This window comes from Lagopus muta, chromosome 2 (genome assembly GCF_023343835.1).
Source record: "Lagopus muta isolate bLagMut1 chromosome 2, bLagMut1 primary, whole genome shotgun sequence".
In the NCBI taxonomy this organism is placed as follows: domain Eukaryota; kingdom Metazoa; phylum Chordata; class Aves; order Galliformes; family Phasianidae; genus Lagopus; species Lagopus muta.
In genome coordinates, this window is record NC_064434.1 from 59,438,619 (window position 1) to 59,453,494 (window position 14,876).

At 41.4% G+C, this 14,876-nt stretch overlaps 1 long non-coding RNA gene across 1 annotated transcript; it reads right to left on the reverse strand.

Annotated features, from left to right (window-relative positions):
* Window positions 1–627: 627 nt before the first annotated feature.
* Window positions 628–14,567, reverse strand: LOC125689050 (uncharacterized). Its single transcript, XR_007375002.1, has 3 exons — window positions 14,401–14,567; window positions 4,121–4,263; window positions 628–2,142 (listed from the first exon to the last, which is right to left on the reverse strand). It is a non-coding gene; the product is annotated as an uncharacterized LOC125689050 (long non-coding RNA).
* Between the last annotated feature and the right edge of the window lie 309 nt (window positions 14,568–14,876).

A 14,876-nucleotide genomic window follows, 5' to 3' on the forward strand; every position in this document is an offset into this window, starting at 1 on the left:
GGTGATAACTAGGGAAAGAAACCAACTCATGGGAATATGTAACAGAGATTCCTTGATGGTAGCTACCCTTTCTCCTGTTTCTTCAAATTCAGCAGGTTCCTGATGTCAGCTTGGAGCATTTTCTGCAGTGTTCTATCAAATTTCTGGGGTAGATCACTTTGTATAACTCAGCTATTGTAAATCCACAGCAGCTTCAAATAGCTATAAGATTCTCTCTTTCTGTCCTTAATTTTATTGTAACACCACTGTAAAGCTGCAGAAGACAGTACTAACACTCACCTGAAGAGCTAGCCGTATTTCACTGGTGGGTGATAAGATTCCTGTAAATATCTTGCAAAGTTATTTGGGACTCTTTCCGTTGGAAAGCATTACAAAACCCAAGAAATTACCTTTACTTAAAAAAAAAAAAAAGAAAAAAGGACCAGGGAAAGACATGCTTGTCTTCTGTTAATGAAAGACCTGTTCAGTTTCCCTCATACTAGAGAAACTGCAGAAGAACAGTGAGGTGTGCGAAAAAAAATGTGCCCTCCCCCTCCTGTAATGCTGCCAAGGTCAGCAAGACCTCCGGGGACCTGCTGTGGAAGTGTTGATTACTTAGGTTAATGGATGCTTAGGGGCTGTTTAAACCCTTTTTTTTTTTTTTAAATTTTTTTTTATTAAGTAAACCTGATTTTTCCAAAATGTTGGAAAAGGAGACCGTCTTTAATTTGGTTCTTTATGGGCCAATGTCTTCTCTTGCTCTTTTATATTTCTTCCTCCCCTTCTGTGAACAAGTTTTTCCAAAGCCTCTACCATGCTCAGGAAGGGGAAACACCTTTAGATTTAAATAAAGTGACTGTGTTACAACATTCTATAAAAGTACATAAGGTGAAAAGACTAAAGGTATGTAGTTGTAAGTAAAACTAGGAAGCACATCTACTGGGCATGCCCAGACGATAAGCTGCAGGAGAGTGAGGTTTCATATTTTGGCTGAGCTGATGTGCAGTTTGCAGCTGCCAACAGGGAAAATCCTGCTCCATTCATCTTTCCTCCTGCTCCCTGCTCTGTCCTCTCTCTCTGTTGCCCCTGCTGTGCTCATCTTTGCTGTCAGCAAGTCATCCAGCTCACAAAAGTGGCAGAGAGCTTACCCAGAAGGAAAAATAGAATGTAGTGACCTGAGCAATTGAGTTAGCAGTCAGATGACTGGAAGCGCTAGTGCAGAGGAGAGGATACAGTCATATTCCAGAAAAGGGGATGAGGAGATGGGGTACAGGACTATGATTTCTACCATCAAAAAGACTGCCAGGTTTCTAACAGTAGCTATACCAAAAGTGGCATACCTCTTGCTGGGGCCAGGTGCGCACTACAACCGTATCCTGACTCCATATCAGGGTAAGAACCAGGTGCTTCCTCTTCCTGTCGCTTTGATGCTTGTGTTTCCAAGGAACACATGCCTGAATGCTTCAGCTAGGTCTTTGGTCTGGATGCTAGCACACACAGGACTTTAAGGCATGTCATGTGAAGCACTCTTCTCAGTAGAGACAGAGCTTAAATGTCTCAGTTTTCACCAGAGCTACAGGCACTACAAATGGTTCCGTTCAGTATGAGCAAGATCTCTTATTCTTAAGTGAATTTGTTTAAGAAATAATTAATATTCAAATGAAATTTCCTCCAAACTTTCATTTCTGCCAACAAAGGAAGTTGTCATGGTGAGGTATTACTGCGAATAACTCCAAATGGATACCAATAGGTGATGAGATCATCAAAACTTCACGTCTCTATGCTCCAGGTGATATAATCGTATCCAGTAGTTTGGATTCTTGACAATTGCCTTCTTTTATTTCTTGCTGGAAGAGGCTTAAAAGCATTGGTAGACTCCAGACTGTAATCTCCATCACTTGGGAGTTTATATTTTCAGTACATAACAACACTGTGTTCTTACAACAGAGAATCTGAGATCTGTACCTTCTTTGATAGATGCTGATGTTTTCAAAATCTTCAAGTAAAATCCAAACCTGGTTTGCCGTAAGCAGACTGCATTGGTTTTGGTTGAGATATACCCTTTCATATTAATGCTGAATGAAGATTCCTTTACTGTGTGACTGCATTTCAGCATCTCATGTCAGGTAGGATGCATGTGAGTAAATCCCAGAGCTGCAAAGCCTGGAAGGAGAAAAGAAAATGTATTTATTTAGGAACAGAAAAATAATATCTGGATTTAACAGCCAGTTGAACTGCCATTGGTACTGTCAGTTTCACCAGGTAGCTCTCGTTCTACTGTGACAAGAAGTCAGTCTCTGTCATCACCTCTGTCACAAAAAATGCCACCAAGCTGTTAGAGCCCTCCATCCCCACACTCTGGGTTATACAACCGTATCCAATGGTTTTGATTCTTGACAATTCTCTTATTGTGTATCTTGCTAGAAGGGGCTGAAAATTAATGTGTTTTACTGGTGGATGTGATTACCTTGATCCTTCTGAAGGCCGTGGTGACTTTCATCTGTTTTAATAGCTGCTGTAAACATGCAGGAAAACCTAACTGTACTGTGAATATGGAAAAGAATCAAATCATCTGGTTTTGATGAAGGTGTGTAAAGCTGTAAAGCACACTTGAAGAACGTGAACCAAAAGTTTATTGAAAATATAAAGCAGCTTGTCCTTGGTAAATTTATGATTTACATCAGATTTAAATGCATCATAATACACTTGGGCCAGCTTGAGAGAGTTGGTTTTGAATGTCTGGAATAATATGTAACGTGTAGAAAAAATGTGCATTTGCAGCAAATCTACTCTGATGGAACAGCAGCAATAATGAGATCTCAGATCTTTGAGCTCCTGGTGACATGAGGAGGATCCCAGGGGCTTAGAGATCAACAGACAGATGGCCCATTTTCCACGACAGGTAATAAGGATGCCTCTGAAAATCTGATAACTGATATTTGTTATAGTGGGCAAATCCTACTCCAGCTGGGTATCTCCTATGGCTGCTGAGAAACTCTATTTATTGCTTTGTTCATTTACAAGGGGCTGTAGCCCTTAGAGCAAACCTGGACTGCAAATGTCTCTAGGATAGAATGCTGTCCTGCACCCCAAAATGAATATAAAGAAAATTTTTCTGGGAGTGTAAGAGTACAAGAATCACCACAGTGGACCCTATCTATCTGATTCAATGACCTGTCTCAGGCTGTTACCAAATAGCTTGAAGGAGGATGAAAAAGCTAAAGAAGTTCACCTTCATAGTTAAAACTGGATTAAAGCCAGAATCAAAGTTTAATTCTCTTTGTTATTATCTCTACATATGAAAATTCTGGATAGTTTAGTCTTGATGCTAAACTTGATAAATTCTTGGCATTGGGGGTGTCCAGGAGTGAAAGTCTTTACAAGCTAATTACCGGTTATCTGACACCATTTCCTCATTAGCTTTGAATTCCTCACCTGTGAGCTTCACTGCACGTCATTTTTTCTTTAGTCATGATATAGGGACAACAGAAATTCCTGACCTACTTTTTCTGTTCTGTTCATCGTCTTGCATCATGCAATCATCTACCCTTATTTGTTTAATTACTTAATTAAGATTTCTTCCATCTACTTGGTTTCTCATCAGCTATTTTACTTAAAACCACAGCATTTATTTCTCTGGTGATGAAACTGTTGTTTGCTTCTGACAAGAAAAGGAGAAACTGAGGTGCCTACAGCTCTTTGTGGGGGCAGGGCACCGATTCTATGACATATATACGTATATTTTGTCTTGTGTGCTCTTCCAGTAACATGTTGAACACAAATCCAAGATGAGCCCTGGGCTGCAAGATGCTCAGGTCCTGTTCTGAGCTGGTATGAAGTTTGCAATTGTATTCTAACATAGGACAGATGAAGAAGGTAAGAATTCTGTGCCTTCTTGCATGAGCTCGGACAGAAGTACCAGATGAAACCTAGTCCTGCCAAAATCATGAAGAGACATTGACTATTTAATACAAAGTAAGATCCCTCAAATGCTTTCTTCAGTTTTTTGTTTTTTGTTTTTTTTTTTTTTCCCTAAAACAGAGAGAAGTGCACATTTGGATGAGAAGTTTTTAGTATAAGCCAAAATGTCTTTCCTGTGTCCAAAACACTTATCTAATAGGAGTGAAGTCATGACACTAACCTTTTGTCTGTTGAAGATAAAAATCACAAACTTCACGTCTAGAACATCAATTTTTGGATGGTCCATTCAATGGAGCTTGGCTTCTTGTAGCCCTTCTGAGAAGCATTCTCACTGAAGTGATGATGAAACAGAGGCACTGAGCACTGGAGATTCAAGGAAGTGTATGAGAGAACAGAATTAGGCCCTCATGAAATCTTAATGCGTTCTGAAGCTTTCAGCTCACATGCATACCCCAGTGAGACTGGGAAAAGCCTAGTTCAGAAAATGTCTAGCAATGTGAGAATATGGTTCAGTTCTGCCTTGATCTAATGAAAGATGAACCAAGCTTCTTAGAAGTCTCGTAGGATTTTTACCTCAGTTGTTACAGACAGGTATGTAGATGAACAAAAGCAGAGCAGGAGGAAGGTCTGGAATTAATTAAATGCCTTCTCTTGAAATAGCCCCATAAAACTTGTCTGATTAAAGTCCCTACAAGCAAGGAAAAAAAAACCAAAAACAAAAACACTTTGACTGCTAAATAACTGAAATAAAGAAAAAGTGTTCTAAAGATGCCACCTTGTAAGTAAGAATTTCCATGAACTCCTGGCATAGTTGGCTGGCAGCCTTTTTTGAATGGCAAATGCTTGAAGGCTCAGTTTTAGGACAGGTTGTTAGTTGCCCAAATTGACTGAGTGCTCCCAGAGGTTGTTTGAGTGTGTGGTTAAGGGCTTGCTTCTCAGACAGGCTATATAGAAACACTCAAAGGACCCTGTGTGCTCTGCCAGATCCTTCTGATTTATTTATACGAATAAGCCACCAGGTCCAGACTATGCTGTTCAGACACTTCTCATTTGTAGGTCATTCTGAACATTAATCTCTCCTCGCAATCACCAAGCAAATTAATATTAGCATAGATAGGCAATACTGTTGCTTTTGTTAAAATCTGAACAATGTTGAGAGGGCTTTGGGATGTAACATTAGAAAATTAGCAACCAGACCTGGAGGCTTTTTAGGAATGGACATACATGAGTCTGGATGGTGTTATTGACTGGGAAATACAATACTGACTTTGTGAACACAGAAGGATTTTGCCTCATGTTTAAGCTGGTGGACACGATGGGGAGAGATTACACCATCTATTCCCTTTATAATTATTGCTCTGTGACTGGTGGAACACAGATGAGTTGGGCTTGGGCCAGTGACCACTCCAGGAACTGCCTACTGATACGCAGAAAGTATGGGGCATGTTTGACAATCAGCTTTTAGTGCTTTTAAGTTAACCATTACTTGTACTCATACTGCATATGTTCTGCCAACAGTGGACAAGTAATGAAATGTCAGGTTTCTCTGCCTCTCAAACACATTATCTTCCTTTTGACAATAGTAGGAGAGAACCAGAAGTAGCTGTGAAATGAACTACTTTCCTCTACAAACTTGAATTCACTTCCTAAATTAATTTAATATCCTAGTTGCCTTACGATCACTCTTATTTTAACTTAATGTTAATTTCAGCTTGTTTACCAAGGTGGGAACACAGCTTCTTGTTTACTGACTGTGATGAGCATCCACGCTAGACTTGTTTTAACCTCAGTTTGGTTACTTCCCAACTATGAACAGGTCACTGTTCATTTGATCCCAGCTACTATTTTTTCTTATTTTCCAGTGACAAAAAGGAACCAACCACATCCACTTTCCATAGTACAAATATCAAGAACTGTCAGTTGATTGACCAGACATATGAAAGCTGTTACACAAGCAAATCCTGAAGTAGCCCACAGTTTTTGTTTTAGGCAACAGCAGATACTGACCATCAACCCTATGGGCTTCCAGCGGACTTTCAGGAGACCTGGTCTCCACAGCCATTTCTCCTTTGAAACTACAGCTGTATTCCTACCTGACAAATTGGGTGAGCAGGTGGAACTGATCAGTACTTTTTTTCTGAGCTGGGTGAGCACCGTGTGTAGTCAGATTGGTTTTGGAAAGCTTTAAGTCAGCAATTGTCAACAGCTGTATCCTGTAACAGAACTAGGAACCAAGGCTTAAACATGGCAAATAAAAAGGCACTCGGGAGACGAACAGTCACTTCTCTAAAAGTGGCAGAGTATTTATGGAGAGTAACTGAGGAGAAGTTTCGTCTTGCTACCAAATGCATCAAGTGAGGCACAGTTATGGTGAGAATCTGAGCAGTGTTATCATAATAAGGAATGACCCACCACCACGTGCCCAGCTCTCCATTCTCTGTGCTGGTGCTCTCAGGAGTAGCTGGAAGTGATTGCATCCTTAAACCATGCAGTAAATGCTAGACCACAGGCTGGCCCAGGACAGCCAAACAGCAATCTTCTGGGTAGCTCCATGCCACAGGTCACTGCCTAATTGTCAACGTCCTCCAGCTGCTCTCATTTCCCAGGCACCTCTATGAAATGGCTCCAATAAAAGCCAAGGCACTAGAACTGCCGATGCTTTTGGCATTTAGAGGAGACATCTGCAACGTTTGATTTTCTTCTCTTCCTACTTCTCTACCTTATTATCCCTGAAGCCTGCCTTTACCTTTTTCTTGGTCCTGTCCCTGTTCCAGCTGCTTTGGCCTAAATGCTGTGATTGTCACTGAAAACCTTCTCCTTATATGCTGAACATCTCTGCATGAGCAGACCTCATTATCATGTGGCAAGAGGTCATTTACATATGCAAATCAGGTTAATGAGAGCAGAACTGTAAAAGGCTTCATTCCAGATGCATTTGCATATCTAGCTTTAGAAATATTTGAGTGCTCTGCCCCTAGCTGTGCAAGCAGGACACGGGAGCCCTGGCAGTATGTCTTCAGTAGTGATTATATTCACAGACAGCTGCCATCCTGGTTTGCAACAGCTACTATCTGAGGTATTGGCTCATTTGAACACAGAAGGTAGTTGTGTAATATGTGATTCTGCACCAGACTACTGAGAGGCAGTTAAGCCTTGGCCTTTATTGGGGCAACATGTGGGCTTCTGACAGGTAGATATATGCAATTTAGCATGAAGAATACATTTCCTATGGTGCTGTCACTAATGCAGGCCTGGTGTATGATGAATGAGGAAAACAATGCAGGTACCAGGCGCAGATCTCTAGGAAGGATATATTCCGTGTGACATGGCACCGCACAAAACACTGCATTCTATCTAAATTCTACCTAACTGGGCATCTAGCCCCCAGCATATAAATAGGGCTCCCTTCGGATTTTGCAAATCACTCACGGGAAAACCCCAGCTCCACCCCTTCCAACCTCTTCCACAGACAGGCTGGGCAGCCTGCTGTCCCTCTCACAACAGGATTTGGACAAGTGTGTGGTTGGTTTCCGAGTGCTTAGCAGCTAAGCACATTTGCACAGAGTTCCTCAGAAGAAGCATCTTTTACTGGTTCCATTTTTTTCAGCTGATTTTTTTTTCCCCTGTAAGAATTACTCTTTCACACCAAGGCTTTCTGTCTGCTAGGGACTTCCATGTCTGGTTCCAGAGAGAAAAGACAATTACCTCATAATTTCTGAGAAAAGTTACTCCTTTGCTCCTACCCAGTCCTCCTGGCTTTTTCACGCGCATCCCCATGGTGAATTTCAGAAAAGAAACAACTTCTTGAAGGAGGAAGTTCTCTGCTATGACATTCAGAGCTTGCATGCTACAGCTTTCCACATGGCCATCAAGCAGTGCCAGGAGTGTAGCCTCAGAGTACGTGCTACAGCCATCGCGACTTGTGAACAGAGGGATGCTATTACAAGTTCTCTGGAGCAAGTTATTGCTGTCCCTGCACCCTCAATTAGCAGGCAGAGCTCTACACATCTTGCAGCTGGGCAAACACACAGTGATTCTCCTCCCAGTGAGGACCCTGTATGTATTAGGTTGGAATGAGTTGGGACCTTTACTGACTCCCAGAGCACAGGATGTAAAGCAAACTTCCCCTTCTTCCCTTCATTTGGAATAATCTACCATAATTCAAATAACCTTGTCCAAGAGTTTAATGTTGTACCCATCCTCACATGCTACTACTGTCCGTGGATTTTCTCTTGCTTGGTCTTGCATTTCTACCTCTAATGCATCACCAAGGGTCAAACTTCACTGCAGTGACTCCTTGCAGTCATTCCTGTACTGCAACAACTGTAGCTATTCTCAGCAGCTCTAATATAACTGAAAAGATGAAGTATCTGTGCCCACAGGAGCAAGAACTGCACTTACAAATTTTGGTGTATTTCCTGTGCCTAAACTGGTTACTCCTCTAAGCTACTGGCTATCATAGAAGACTGCTTCTGTCCATAAATAATATGCAGTATACAAATGCTATGGCTTGTGCGTACTTTGTGATACATCAACAGTTGACTATCACCACCTAATAAAGCATGCTTTTTGCATGGAGTCAGTCTACAGCCCAAAGATACAACTCTCACGAGAGCACAGATTTACCTATGTTCCTGTAAGCCTCCTTAAGGCTTATCCTACACACCCTACGTGCTCATATGTCAGAGTTACAGTCATGCATCTGACCCAACCTATCTTACTGATAGCACAGCTGGATGTGGTCATGACTTCATCACTGCCTGCATTTCAGGGCTGAGCTGTCCTTCTTGTTCAACAAACTCTGGCACATGGGTTTACTAAGAAAGAAGAGCAACATTCAGATAGCAAAAATATATACCTGTGGGGCTAATGAAAGTTGATTTTTTTGATGTTGGAATTCTACATTTCACCTATGAAAATTCAAATTTAAGCGATCTCAAACTTCCCAATTCTGTTATTTCTGGAGGTGTGACTTTGTCTTGGTGCACATCCTCCTTCCATTATGTTCACATTTAAAGCTTACACAGAATACAATTTACCTCCTTGTGTAGCATGAGATCGGAATCCAGAGATTCTGTTTAGTAAATGACGGTTTAGGAGATGTTCTGTTTTACATACGCAATAGCCTAAAAGCAGCCAAACCAGAAGGGCAAAGAAATGTAATCGTTTCTAGGAACAGGGAGCAGCCTTTTCATTACCATTCACTTGCTGGAAATATAATATGGAATTTTAAAAGTATTAATAATAAACAGTTTTTCACTCACTTGCATTTCAGATTGGTAACATATCTTCCATATTTTGCTTAAAATACAGCCCTTCCCGTCTTAAGAGCACTGAACTGATTTTATTGCCAATTCTGAAAAGTGTTAACAGGAGTAAATCACCCCTCGCATTGCTGCTGTTGTTCCCTTGCCCTGAGCCAAATTCACTGCTAAGCACCTCTGACCACACAGCTCATATAAATGTTCATAATAGAGGGAGCTCTCACATCTGCTTATTCTCACACAATTAGAAAAAAAACAACCAACAACAACAACAACAAAATCTTACAAAACTCTTTGCTGTATATTTGGTTTATATACACATATGTTTGGTTATAGCTTACTTTTTCACGCCATATGTTCAATATTCAGCAGAAAGTCAGATATGGAGATGCTAAAAAAGTGTGTAACATAAAAAAAATAGAGGGTAAGTAAAGCCATTTGATGGTGTCAGTTTTCATTGTGCACTATAATGCGGGAGAGCTTTTGAACTCTGGTATGGAGGAGCTTTATTAGAAAGCAATTCTCCTCAGTGACCTCAAGAGGCTTGGTCCTATATGAGAACAAGCCAGGTGCCAAAACGAAAGGGGGAAAGTCATTATGTAGAGGTGCAATTCTGAGGTATGAGCCAAACACAGGGAATTGCAGCAAGTATGATTGCTGCAGATGAACCTAAAATATTCCAGCGAGAAATGAAAAGCGTTTCTTATTTTTTCCATCTTCTGTATTAATTTTCCCTATTCTACTTTATACTGGTTATATTTGCCTCGTTTTGATCTTGTGTAGCCTGTGATATACTGTTCCCTTTCTTCCTTAATCATTTGCTCTTGACGTCTCCTATTTCTCCTTCCTAATTCTCATCTCATTATAGTCTTTCCCCATGTTCTCTTTTATAAAAACTTCCCTCGGTTTTTCTCTTTTCTTTCCTTGCTTACTCTGACTGAGTGAGGCAAAAGTTCATATAAAAGTTCAGCAACATAACTATGAACTTCAGAGAAAAAAAGTGAAACAGCAAATGAATTTGCATTAATTAGCTGAAATTACGAAACACTGATATACAATTCTGGTTCAACAGGACTGCCATCCCTGAGATGGTATCTGGAGAGCTGGGAGTTTCATCTCCTTCTTGGTGCTGCCCTTCTCTTAGTCTTTGCTAATAGACTGAGAAAGCCAAAGCAACCTGGTTGAACACGAAATGATTTCAACAAGTGTGAAATACTGCATGACAACGACCAACACAAAGCTGCCATTCTCTGTGTTTACATTGGTGCAGATCCTTAACAGCATGCTGCTCACTCAGCATAAAAATGTGCTATTCTAAAACAATTCAGGTAAAAGGACAAGTGTTTTACAGCCAGTTGTGCTTCATTCCTGCAAAGAATTGTTGTATCAATCTAAGCTGGCATGTAAACTAACTCTTACCCCTCAGAGCTTGAATTTACATTTTGACCCACAGACTCTTTAATCTCTTACTGCTGAAAATCACAACCCCCTGATCAGTACATCCACATCCATGCTATCCCAAGAATCAATGGATGCTACACTGTTATACATACGATCGAATCCAGTGCCTTGTCAATTAACCCAGTATGACATCTGCATGGAAGATTTAAATAAGGAGCATCATATTATGCTGCATGGCTGATAAAGTGAAAATGCAAGCACTGACAAGGCTTACAATTTGGCCTGCTACCACAGCATCTATCTCTCTGAATGGAAGTTATTTATGCTCCCGCTGAATTATGGCTTGTATTCAAATACTGGCAAAGCTGCAATGCACAAGAAAATGTACCATCTACAGTATGCTGTGGTTGGATACAGCTCTTGGGGATAACTTGAGAGAGTAATACCTCCTTCAGGAGCATGTCTGTCAGTCCAGGACTTACAGGTGGATCCTTTTAAATCTCAGACAAAAAGATGCTACTGAAAAATATACTGGTGTGGCCGATGTGTTCCTCAGCGCATAAATGTATAGTGAAAATCTTTCACAGCACTGGATAATATAAGAACTGCTATTTAGAAGGAATTCTGACTTCTATAAAATGAGATTTGGCATTTTTTTCTCCTCAGGAAAAGCACGAGCTGATGAGGATAATAAAATGCATCACATTTGATGAATGAGTTGAATCTGGACACTAAAAAACAAAGCTCCTTTATCATTTACAGTAGCACCCAGTTTCATTAGACATCCCACATACAAGTGGTGTGAGGATGCAGAACAACTCCCAGTTAAGTTGACTGCAATGGCACTGGATTCTCCAGCTGGAGTGATGCCTCCTGCTCTTGAGCAAACCACTGATCTAGAAGGTCTGAGCGAGAGAAAAAGAAATCTCTCATGCTGAAGGGCTAGAAACAGGTAAGATAAAGTATGTTGAAAATGTTCCTACTATGCTTAGCTCAAAATTTAAGCTGTCAAATAACTTGTTACCAACTTAACTGTGATAGAAGTGCTTCCATTAAGAAATGTTCCAGTGGAAGCAACTTTGGTTAAAAGACAGATAAACTTCAGCTGTACCCGTGGAACAAAGCTGTGGCTTCCGCACAAGCCAAGTGTGATGCAGATTAGAGAAAGGAGGAACTATCTACTCTCTTTGCATTGCTCAACTTGAAGGAAAATCAGAACAGAAATAAGGGTCATGAAATTGAATCTGGGAACTGAATATCTACATCGGCATTATAAAGCACACACTACTGCTGAATGCAGTACTGTCTGAGGCTACAGATTGACAGCAGTGTCAGTGCCTAAATCCGGCGCCGCTTCAGGCAACAGGAGATGCTCTATTGACTTTGATAGTATAGCGTATATGGCTCCATGAGAATTTCTTTTTCCTTCTCCATCTTCCTCTTCCATAAAACCATTTTTGGCTCATGATGTTTTAGTCCCCCCCTTCTGTGTGCCTTATTTCAAACTCTTGACATTTCTCATATGAATGTATGACTTAGTAAGCTCTATTAAAGCAAACAAAGACAAGTAACACCTGAACATTCTCAAAATTCAAGATCTCACTAAATTTGATAATTTGTCTTGGTACAGTGGGTCAGCAAACCAAAATGTTTTCTTTCATACTCCCTACTTTCACAGGTGTCCAAGTATGGGGCCTCAGAGGAATCATATATCTTCAGGAAACAGGCAGCAGAAAGACCAAAGGATAATTTTTTCTGTTCTGCTTTAACAGTACATGAGAACTCAAACGAGATTTTTGCTTTATAAGTATTTTGGCTGATATAATAGGACAGAGCCTTCTTTAAGCAGAAACTAAATGAACCCTCTCCACCTCTTCCTTTTGTTCAGCTCTTAAATGAACTTCACAGCACTTACATGTAGCCTTCTGCTCATTGAAAGCACAGCCGTTTTTGTACATGATAAGGGCATATTTTACTGAATAGCAATTTACGTATTTTGCAATGTGCTTATTCCTGGGTTAGACGAAGCCTCTGAAAAACAAGGCTGCCATGGAAAATTGGAAGACTTGCAAGGATTGTAGGCTGCATCTATGGAAAGTGTTACTATGGCAGCAATGGAGTGAACTTACCCTTTCCTCCAGTTCTGCCATAAAACTTGGAGCCTGTGTGAGGTGCATGTTGCAGGCAGCCGAACAAGGGGGCATAGAGAAGTGGGAAATGGGAACAGAACTGCAGAGAAGCTCAGGCACTCAATAGAATAGTGCTCTGGGCTGTGATGGCGGCTGTGCAGACCCTTGATAAAGAACAGCCACTCCTCTCAAACTGCATGACAAGTATTTTCTCAAAGATGAACAGTATGTGTATGGGTGTGTGGGTAGGTGGGGAATGTCAGCCTGGCTGTGACAAGGTGAGGAGTCAAAATGATTAAGGGACAGGCAAATGTTCTCTTGATAAAAAAAAACACAGGAAGATTTGCTTAATAGCTATGGAAAGATGTAACAGCCTATCTGCTGATGGTGAGATATAACAGCCTATCTGCTGATGGTGGAGAACTAAAATACGACCAAGTCAACCAGTACAAACCACTTACAGATTCTGTATGGAAGCGTCTGAGAAAAAGAGGGGCTGAAAAACTGCTAAAGAGCTCACCCACAGCAAACTGAAAAACTACTGCAAACTACAGTCAGAGAAAAAGGCACCTCTCCTAATACAACAGCCTTCTCTCTCAGCCTTCTGCTGAAATACTAACCTGTAAAATTCATAAATGACTTATTTTTAAAGAAATGTAATCATTCAGATACAACCTTATACTCAGCTACCAGAACTGCACTCCCTCAAGACAATGGAAGAACAGAAACACGCCCTGATTTTGTGGAGAAAAACACCGTGACTCCGTATGTGTCACAGTTGTAAGTGTAATAAGCAATAATCCTTATTTGTCTCACCTGAAAATATACTGGAGACAACCATGGAGACAAACAAGGAGCTGCATAAGTCTATTTACCCCCATCTTATATTAAGTATTGCTTAGTTATAAAGACAGAACTATAGGGACAGAAGTATTAAGAGAGCTAAAAGAAAATAATACCACTGATGACTGTAGTAATACATTTATGTTCTTTTCCTTATGATTCCGGAGCCACTACAGGACACACTGTAAGTTTTTGCTGCAAGTAAGCGGACCAGAAACAGATTTTTTTACCTCTCAGACAAAAACCAAAATTCTTACCTGACTTGTGGAATGGGAGTGTTACAGAATTCCTACCAGGTAAAATCAGCATTGCAATAAAATCTCAAGAACTGAGAATATTGTGTTACAAAAGGTTCAGCTATTAAATGAATAAAAACTGCACACTGGCCTAAAGCACAGCTACACCTTGTTCAAAATAAGCCACATGCTCAATGTCAGAAATGGGCAGGACTCCAAACAAGATGTGTACTTGTCAATTAGTGGATTAAATTTAATATGTAAGAGAAGATACATATTGCAGAGAATATGGCTCTCAGTAAAACATCTTTCATGTTTCATTGAAATCCCAGGAAAGGTAATGGCAAGCTATACTGGTGACCACCAGATGGACAGCTTCTGGCTGGCTCATGTGAAATCACGCAAGCAAAATACAGACAGGCCCCTAGCTCTGTCAAACCTACCAGCTCGCTTGAGCAGGACCCATGCCTCGGCAGGCTCAGGCGAGTTTAATGGCATGTAGAAGGTCTGCATACATTTTCAGGGAGGAGCTCGAGGCTCGAGGTTTGACAGTGAAGTAAGCCCGGACAGCAGTGGTTTCCACAATGCCTGAGGGAGGGTTAGGGGGTAGCCAGGCACTCTGCTCACCTGAAGCCCCAGGGTTCTGAGGGGCAGCTGGACTCCTGGTGCAGAACAAACACCAACTGTCTTCATCTAGACCGCCCTGTACCTGTGTCAGGGGAAAGTCACGTTTGGGGTTAGGGAATTCTTCACCAGAGGGCGGTGGGTATCGAACACTCTGCCCAGGGTAGCGGTCATAGCCCCAAGTACCGGAGTTCAAGGAGCATGTGGATAGCGTTCTAAGATTTCGGGTTTGGATTCTGGGTGGTCCTGTGTGGAGCCAAGGGTTGGATTTGGTGATCCTTGTGGATCCCTTCAGCTTGCCATACTCCAGAATCACTACATGTAGAATCACTACAACTTAGTTCTGTACCTATAAAGCTCTTCTAACCGGGCGACTTTGCAGACGGGTGAGGCGCTCGACGCAGGGCGGCCGCCACGCCGCCTGCCCGCACCTCCACGCTACCGCCTGGAGCGGGGCAGCCGCGGGACCCTCAGCCAGA